This window comes from Stenella coeruleoalba, assembly GCF_951394435.1.
Source record: "Stenella coeruleoalba genome assembly, contig: scaffold_29, whole genome shotgun sequence".
Classification (NCBI taxonomy): domain Eukaryota; kingdom Metazoa; phylum Chordata; class Mammalia; order Artiodactyla; family Delphinidae; genus Stenella; species Stenella coeruleoalba.
The window spans coordinates 74,912-83,136 of NW_027645960.1; the positions used below are offsets into that span (position 1 = coordinate 74,912).

The following is an 8,225-nucleotide window of genomic DNA, read 5'->3' on the forward strand; positions in this document are numbered from 1 at the left end:
GCGGCCAGGTCACAAGAAAGCGAGTTGAAGAAAGGAGCTCAGGGGCACTGTAATTCACAAACCTGCAGAGTTATAAATGACAGCAATCGTCCAAAAATAGACTGAAGTAAGGCTGCCAAGAGGACTTGAAAGCGGGGCAGAATTGCAGGAAACCGATTTCAGGAGGTAGACTGGAATTGCATTGAAAGCATAGGAAAAGAGGCAGAACGTCCACAATGATGCACTTGGCCAAAAAGGGCGTATGCGTTTTTTCCTGAATATATTCAGGAAAAAACGCATACGCCCTTTTTGGCCAACCAAGCAAGCTTGCAAAGGAAATCTGCACTACAATGAAGTCTCACTTCCCCCCGGTCAAAAGGGCCATCTGAAAAAAGTGTAAAATCCAGAAAGGCAGGACAGGCCATGGAGAACTGGGAGCCTTGTTATGCTGAAGGGCAGGATGTAAATTGCCAAAAACCACTCGGGAGAAGTGTATGGTGTTTCCTGAAACATCTAAAAAACAAAGCAACAGAGCCTAGGGCACTTCCACTTATGGTCCTATAGCTTAGGGAATTTAAAATCAAAAAGACACAGCCACCCCAAAGTTTGGAATGGCTCTGTTTACAAGAACCTCGTTTACAGTACAAGTTCAACATCGCAGAAAGTGAAAAATGGATAAAAAAGTTGTGGTATTTACTTACAAAGCAATATCACTCAGCAATGAAATCTGTGTCATCAGGCCCTTAGCAGCACAATGAGTGGATTCAGGTATGATGATTCTAACTGAAATAAGTCACACAGAAAAAGAAACATCATAAGATATCAGTAGGGCGGAGGTCGGGGCTGCGTAGTGGGAGGCGGACTGGCGAGGGGCGCCGGAAGAGCTGCAGGTGCGGCCCAGCGGCCGATTCCGCGGGCCTGCCGAGCCAGGAGGTACTGAGCCGCCGCCGCCGCTGCCGTCGCCCTCGGCCCGGCCTGCAGCGGCGTATGGGGGCGGTGCGGCCCCTCGGCCCCCTCCCCCACTCTCCCTCCTCTCCACCCCTCCCCTTCCCGTGGTCCCGGGCTCCCGGACCCTCCCCCAGGGCCGCATTCTCCTCTCCCCGTCTTCCTGTCCTCTTCCGCTGTCCTCTCGTTCCCCACCCCCAAGCATAAACACCCCTCCGCGTCCCAGGCGTCTCCCGTCGCCCCTCCCCCCTCCCCGGGGGTCCGCCCTCCAGCGTTCCGGGGGTTCCCGAGGTCTCTCCAGCGGCAGCTTTCTGTAAGCGCGGTCCCGAAGATGGGAGGCGCGGTGAGTGCTGGTGAAGACAACGACGAGCTGATAGACCATCTGAAGGCGGCGCAGTACATCCGCTCCGAGCTGGTGGAGCAGGCCTTCCGAGCTGTTGACCGCGCCGACTATTACCTCGAGGAGTTTAAGGAGAACGCGTACAAGGACCTGGCGTGGAAGCACGGGAACATCCACCTCTCTGCTCCGTGCATCTATTCGGAGGTGATGGAGGCCCTGGACCTGCAGCCTGGCCTTTCCTTCCTGAACCTGGGCAGCGGCACCGGCTACCTCAGCTCCATGGTGGGGCTCATCCTCGGTCCTTTTGGTGTGAACCACGGGGTGGAACTCCATTCAGATGTGACAGAGTATGCGAAGCAGAAGCTGGACTTTTTCATCAGGACGAGTGACAGCTTCGACAAGTTTGACTTCTGCGAGCCCTCCTTCGTCACCGGCAATTGCCTGGAGATCTCTCCAGGCTGCTCTCAGTATGACCGGGTGTACTGCGGGGCAGGCGTGCAGAAGCAGCACGAGGGGTACATGAAGAGCCTCCTCAAAGTCGGGGGCGTCCTGGTCATGCCGCTGGAAGAGAAGTTGACTAAGATAACTCGGACGGGTCCTTCCGCCTGGGAAACCAAAAAGATTTTGGCTGTGTCTTTTGCTCCACTCGTCCAGCCCTGCCAGTCGGAGTCAGGAGAATCACGACTTGTCCACACCCCTGGCAGTTCGCAGCCTCCAGGACCTGGCGCGCATTGCCATCCGGGGCACCATTAAGAAGGTCATCCACCAGGAAGCTGTGAACAAAAACGGGAACGGACTGAAGAACACTCCCAGGTTTAAACGGAGGAGAGTTCGCCGCCGCCGAATGGAAACGATTGTCTTTTTGGACAAAGAGGTGTTTGCCAGTCGGCTCTCCAACCCCTCTGATGACACCAGCTGCGGAGACCTGGAAGACGAGCGGCAAGAAGAAGAGGTGACAACTCCGCCGGACACCAAGCCCGAGCCCCCGGTGAACTTCCTGCGTGAGAAGGTCCTGAGCCTCCCTCTGCCAGATCCCCTGAAGTACTACCTGCTTTATTACAGAGAAAAGTAAGTCTGTGGTCCAGGGGAGGAGGCCAAGCCTTCCTGGAGGGCTGCCCGCAGCAGGTGCACTGGAGGAGGAAGGGGCTCCCGCTCTGCATCTCGTCTTCTCGTCTGTCCTTGACTGTCCTGTAGAGTTTTCATCCAGTCATCTGATTTCTGTAAACATAGTCTGACAAACATAAGGTGCAAGGGGGAATGTCTCAAAAGGGCGAGAGTCTCCTGGAGGAGGGGTTGACTTCACACTCTCAGGAAATGCTGAGGTCTACACATGGAGGTGGCCTGGAGACCGTTTCTTACACAAGGTACACGTGTCTGCATCAGAAAGGAAAACTGAAGTTGAAATTAATCTGTGTTTCTTATAAAAGGTGAGACAAAAAGCACAAGTTGCTAAGTGTATGAAATCTTTTCTGAGTGGGACACGCCTATGTGCAAGTTTGAATTTTACGGAATCAACCTCTTAATTACTGGCACCGAGTAATTAAAGATTTATTAAAAGATTAATTTAAAAGATTTAACTAAATGTTTTAGTTATTTGGAACGTGGATACTTGATTGAAAAGCCCTCTCTTATTTTAAGTAAATTAATTACATCTTACGTGAGTTGTCAATTGTAATTTTAAAAAACAAAAATTGTGATGGGGAGAGGAATGAACGTATCAGATTGCCAGGTGTCTTTGTGGAATTGCAAAAGAATTCCAAGGCATTTTTTTCTGACACCTTTTGTTACCTTTAAAGTAACCAACATTGAGTAATCCCGTCAAAGAAAGTCCTGAAGAATGAAACAAGTGTTGTGTGTAAGTAATGAGCTGCATTACTTTTGCCCCAGAGACAGAGAGTACTGTTGACTCAACTTTAAATACAGTCAACGGTGTCTAAGGCTCAGTCCTCAGAACAGGTGGGAAGTACTGGCTGCAGGAAATGGATTGGGGACGGTGTAGACGGCCTGTGGGTTGGTGTTTTGTTTTTTTTTTCAGTTGGCTATTGTTCTGTAATCACATAACAGTACTGATTCATAGATTTTATCTTTTATAATTCTGGAGAAAAATATTTGTTAGTTTTGTAATTTTTCCTAAGAACAAATGCGTGTTTGGTACATTGCATTAGAACAGTTTCACTCAAGTTTGACTTGTGGAATCCATCTTCTCCAGCGCTGTGTGTTGAGAGCTTCCTGTCTTATTAAGTCGTGGGTCTAGAAGAAGAGGCCGTCCTTTTAGTTAGGTGGCAGGATGTTTACAAGTGACACTGCTTCTTCCAAAACATTGGTTCTTTTCAGACTTTTCAGTTTTAACCAAAGTTAAACCCCAAATCAGAGTCATCCAGATTTTATGATTCATTTGATCTCTCAGCCTCTCAGGAGTTGCTGGATTTCAGTGTCTTTGTGGTTTTACCAGCTTCGCAGAGTTCTGGTTATTTTGTTTTGCCATTTATGCTTTTTTAAAGTAACTGAGTCATTTTATCACAGAACACTGCGTGCACACATAGCTGGGAAAGCGGGTATATTGCCCTAAATGGGTACCGTTAAGCTGTTGTAAAGAAGGGTTTCTTCATAGTCGTGTTTACCTGCCTTTAACTGAACGTCAAGCCTCATTGTCTCAGAGAGAAAAGCATGAGTCACGTTTACTTGCTAAGACTTCGGTTTGCAGATCTTGTTGACGTCATTCTAATTGATTTGTAGAGACCTCTGCAACACGTGGACGTTTTTGGACATGATATCTGAAATATTTTATATTAGGTGGCTTGACTAAATGTTTTTCTGTAATTGTATATGGATTTCCTTTTTTTTCAACCACATTTGCCTTTATGCTAGATTGTAGAAAGTCTTTGCGAGGCATAAGACATGTTTTCCCCTATGTATGTTAAACCTTTCCTAACATTTTGTATTTACATGTTGGTTTGTGACTTTTAAACCAGAATTTGGTTACAAGATATATATATATAGATATTGAATATAATATATGTGAAATAATTTGGTATTGATCTATCTAATAAACATAAAGGAGAATCATCAGTGAGTTTCCATGTGTGTCAGCACCTTTCTCCGGAGTCAGTCTGAGACACTACTTTCTGTTTTCAGACAGATGACTTATATATATAGTCTGTGTTGTCTGCAAGCTCTGTATTGTAAACCACATTCTAGACAATGGCTGACTTTTGTGTTTCGATTAGTCTGTATTTTTATATGTGACTTTCGTCTTGCAAGTAGTGCAGCCATAGACATGTGCAAAACAAGCAACAAATGTATAATATTAAGCACATAAGACAGAAGCCAGCTGCGTATTTAAAAGTATTTTTGCCCATCTGGAACTTTCAGGGGATTAAGGCGAGAAATATGAAACAAAGGTTTTGATGAACTAATACACAAGCGATACCAATAAAGGTAGTTACGGCAAAAAAAAAAAAAAAAGATATCAGTAATACACGGAATGTAAACTTGGCTACACAGGAACTGAATTACAGAACAGAACAGGGTCTCAAATTTAGAAAACCAACTTATGCTTGCTTAAGGGTAAAGGTGAGTTGGGGTGCTGCATAAAACCAGATTGAAATGAGCACAGATAAAGTTCCTTAAGCCAAATATGGAATAGACAAGAGCTACTCCTTGCTCAACGAAATGGACTCAACACCGCATATTAAACGCCTAAGAATGTACCTGACTAGTAAGTATCTTAAAACCTATGGATTGCTATGTCTCCGAAAGAGAATTAAGCATGTGTACAGGGGCATAAACGCAGCAGTGATAGGATTGGAGAGGTTCGGTGAGCAAATGAAGACCCTTTGAAGTCATATTGCATGGTACCCATTCCACGGGTTTCAACTACCCAGGTTTAAGGTATTCTTCCTTCAGCTAAAACATGCATGTGGAACCTAGAGTATGATCAACCAAGTGATCGGGAGACGTGTTCAAATATGTCTCAGGTTTCATACCCTGGTACTCGGGTGCAACATTCCAGACGCTTTACTAACACTCTCCCGACTTGGAGAGTCAGTCCCTTTAACCTCCTGTTTGGCCCAGTTTGCAATTTCTGCGGAAGATGAACAGGAATAGCGAGAACCAATGAGAGACTAGCTGGAGGTGTCTGGACGGGCAAATTTAACTCTCATTACCCACCAGGAAGAGGAATTAACCAAAGGCTCAGCGTGCCGTGCTGGAACCAGATTAGGGCCTGAAGCCATCCTGCGGTGTTGCGGCCAGCTCACAAGAAAGCGAGTTGAAGAAAGGAGCTCAGGGGCACTGTAATTCACAAACCTGCAGAGTTATAAATGACAGCTATCGTCCAAAAATAGACTGAAGTAAGGCTGCCAAGAGGACTTGAAAGCGGGGCAGAATTGCAGGAAACCGATTTCAGGAGGTAGACTGGAATTGCATTGAAAGCATAGGAAAAGAGGCAGAATGTCCACAATGATGCACTTGGCCAAAAAGGGCGTATGCGTTTTTTCCTGAATATATTCAGGAAAAAACGCATACGCCCTTTTTGGCCAACCAAGCAAGCTTGCAAAGGAAATCTGCACTACAATGAAGTCTCACTTCCCCCCGGTCAAAAGGGCCATCTGAAAAAAGTGTAAAATCCAGAAAGGCAGGACAGGCCATGGAGAACTGGGAGCCTTGTTATGCTGATGGGCGGGATGTAAATTGCCAACAACCACTCGGGAGAAGTGTATGGTGTTTCCTGAAACATCTAAAAAACAAAGCAACAGAACCTAGGGCACTTCCACTTATGGTCCTATAGCTTAGGGAAATTAAAATCAAAAAGACACAGCCACCCCAAAGTTTGGAACGGCTCTGTTTACAAGAACCTCGTTTACAGTACAAGTTCAACATCGCAGAAAGTGAAAAATGGATAAAGAAGTTGTGGTATTTACTTACAAAGCAATATCACTCAGCAATGAAATCTATGTCATCAGGCCCTTAGCAGCACAATGAGTGGATTCAGGTATGATGATTCTAACTGAAATAAGTCACACAGAAAAAGAAACATCATAAGATATCAGTAATACATGGAATGTAAACTTGGCTACACAGGAACTGAATTACAGAACAGAACAGGGTCTCAAATTTAGAAAACCAACTTATTCTTGCTTAAGGGTAAAGGTGAGTTGGGGTGCTGCATAAAACCAGAGATTGAAATGAGCACAGATAAAGTTCCTTAAGTCAAATATGGAATAGACAAGAGCTACTCCTTGCTCAACGAAATGGACTCAACACCGCATATTAAACGCCTAAGAATGTACCTGACTAGTAAGTATCGTAAAACCTATGGATTGCTATGTCTCCAAAAGAGAATCAAGCATGTGTACAGGGGCATAAACGCAGCAGTGATAGGATTGGAGAGGTTCGGTGAGCAAATGAAGACCCTTTGAAGTCATATTGCATGGTACCCATTACACGGGTCTCAACTCTCCAGGTTTAAGGTATTCTTCCTTCAGCTAAAACATGCATGTGGAACCCAAGTATGATCAACCATGTGAACGGGAGACGTGTTCAAATATGTCTCAGTTTTCCTCCCCTGGTACTCGGGTGCAACATTCCAGACGCTTTACTAACACTCTCCCGACTTGGAGAGTCAGTCCCTTTAACCTCCTGTTTGGCCCAGTTTGCAATTTCTGTGGAAGATGAACAGGAATAGCGAGAACCAATGAGAGACTAGCTGGAGGTTTCTGGACGGGCACATTTAACTCTCATTTCCCACCAGGAAGAGGAAATAACCAAAGGCTCAGCGTGCCGTGCTGGAACCAGATTAGGGCCTGAAGCCATCCTGCGGTGTTGCGGCCAGGTCACAAGAAAGCGAGTTGAAGAAAGGAGCTCAGGGGCACTGTAATTCACAAAACTGCAGAGTTATAAATGACAGCTATCGTCCAAAAATAGACTGAAGTAAGGCTGCCAAGAGGACTTGAAAGCGGGGCAGAATTGCAGGAAACCGATTTCAGGAGGTAGACTGGAATTGCATTGAAAGCATAGGAAAAGAGGCAGAACGTCCACAATGATGCACTTGGCCAAAAAGGGTGTATGCGTTTTTTCCTGAATATATTCAGGAAAAAACGCATACGCCCTTTTTGGCCAACCAAGCAAGCTTGCAAAGGAAATCTGCACTACAATGAAGTGTCACTTCCCCCCGGTCAAAAGGGCCATCTGAAAAAAGTGTAAAGTCCAGAAAGGCAGGACAGGCCATTTAGAACTGGGAGCCTTGTTATGCTGATGGGCGGGATGTAAATTGCCAACAGACACTTGGGAGAAGTGTATGGTGTTTCCTGAAACATCTAAAAAACAAAGCAACAGAGCCTAGGGCACTTCCACTTATGGTCCTATAGCTTAGGGAAATTAAAATCAAAAAGACACAGCCACCCCAAAGTTTGGAACGGCTCTGTTTACAAGAACCTCGTTTACAGTACAAGTTCAACATCGCAGAAAGTGAAAAATGGATAAAGAAGTTGTGGTATTCACTTAAAAAGCAATATCACTCAGCAATGAAATCTATGTCATCAGGCCCTTAGCAGCACAATGAGTGGATTCAGGTATGATGATTCTAACTGAAATAAGTCACACAGGAAAAGCAACATCATAAGATATCAGTAATACACGGAATGGAAACTTGGCTACACAGGAACTGAATTACAGAACAGAACTGGGTCTCAAATTCAGAAAACCAACTTATGCTTGCTTAAGGGTAAAGGTGAGTTGGGGTGCTGCATAAAACCAGAGATTGAAATGAGCACAGATAAAGTTCCTTAAGCCAAATATGGAATAGACAAGAGCTACTCCTTGCTCAACGAAATGGACTCAACACCGCATATTAAACGCCTAAGAATGTACCTGACTAGTATAGATCTTAAAACCTATGGATTGTTATGTCTCCGAAAGAGAATCAAGCATGTGTACAGGGGCATAAACGCAGCAGTGATAG

At 45.3% G+C, this 8,225-nt stretch overlaps 1 pseudogene across 1 annotated transcript; it reads left to right on the forward strand.

Moving 5' to 3' along the window:
• The first annotated feature begins 1,060 nt into the window (after positions 1-1,060).
• On the forward strand, positions 1,061-2,452 carry LOC307181446 (protein-L-isoaspartate O-methyltransferase domain-containing protein 2-like; annotated as a pseudogene). The gene has a single exon. The product of its transcript is annotated as a protein-L-isoaspartate O-methyltransferase domain-containing protein 2-like (transcript).
• Positions 2,453-8,225: the final 5,773 nt, after the last annotated feature.